General features: G+C 37.4%; 1 non-coding gene across 1 annotated transcript; it reads right to left on the reverse strand.

Annotated features, from left to right (window-relative positions):
- Positions 1 to 922: 922 nt before the first annotated feature.
- LOC112766649 (small nucleolar RNA R71) lies at positions 923 to 1,030 on the reverse strand. Its single transcript, XR_003184475.1, has one exon. It is a non-coding gene; the product is annotated as a small nucleolar RNA R71 (small nucleolar RNA).
- Between the last annotated feature and the right edge of the window lie 226 nt (positions 1,031 to 1,256).

The following is a 1,256-nucleotide window of genomic DNA, read 5'->3' on the forward strand; positions in this document are numbered from 1 at the left end:
AAAATGTTTTTCAAATCATATCTTCTCAATCACATCTTTTTAAAACTAATCATATCTTCTTAACCACATCTTTTTCAAAATAACTTCCAATCAAATCTTTTTTGATTTCTAACTTCAAAATCTTTTTCAAAAATCACTTTACTTCTTTCCCACTTTCATTTTCGAAAATCAATTAGTGTTTTTCAAAAATGTTTTCCAAATCTTTTCCTTAATTTTCGAAAATTACTTCCCTTCTTCTCACATCCTTCTATTTATGGACTAACACTATTCCTTAATGCAAAATTCGAACTTCATCTTCTTTGATAAGTTTGGATTTTCTACTTCTGCCTTCCATTTTTCTTTTTCTTCTGACACCTCAAGGAATCTCTATACTGTGACATAGAGGATTCCATATTTTCTTGTTTTCTTCTCTTTCTTATGAGCAGAAGCAAAGACAAAAGCATTCTTGTTGAGGCTGATCCTGAACCTGAAAGGACCTTGAAGCGAAAGCTAAGAGAAGCTAAGGCACAACTCTCTGTAGAGGACCTAACCGAATTCTTCAAGGAAGAAGAACTCATGGCAGCCGAAAACAACAACAATGTCAACAATGCAAGGAAGGTGCTGGGTGACTTTACTGCACCTACTCCCGACTTCTATGGGAGAAGCATCTCTATCCCTGCCATTGGAGCAAACAACTTTGAGCTTAAGCCTCAATTAGTTTCTCTAATGCAACAGAATTGCAAGTTCCATGGACTTCCATTGGAAGATCCTCATCAGTTTTTAGCTGAGTTCTTGCAAAACTGTGACACTTATGCTATTCCCTTTTGCTGTAAGAGACAGAGCTAGAACATGGTTGGACTCTCAACCTAAAGAAAGCCTGGACTCTTGGGAAAAGCTAGTCAATGCCTTCTTGGCAAAGTTCTTTCCACCTCAAAAATTGAGTAAGCTTAGAGTGGAAGTCCAAACCTTCAGACAGAAGGAAGGAGAATCCCTCTATGAAGCTTGGGAAAGATACAAACAATTAATCAGAAAGTGTCCTTCTGATATGCTTTCTGAATGGAGCATCATATGTATTTTCTATGATGGTCTCTCTGAACTATCCAAAATGTCTTTGGATAGCTCTGCTAGAGGCTCTCTTCACCTGAAGAAGACGCCTACAGAAGCTCAAGAGCTGATTGAAATGGTTGCAAATAACCAATTCATGTACACTTCTGAAAGGAATCCTATGAACAATGGGACTAGTCAGAAGAAAGGAGTTCTTGAGATTGACACTCTGA

The sequence above is a fragment of the Arachis hypogaea genome, chromosome 2, assembly GCF_003086295.3.
Source record: "Arachis hypogaea cultivar Tifrunner chromosome 2, arahy.Tifrunner.gnm2.J5K5, whole genome shotgun sequence".
NCBI lineage: Eukaryota > Viridiplantae > Streptophyta > Magnoliopsida > Fabales > Fabaceae > Arachis > Arachis hypogaea.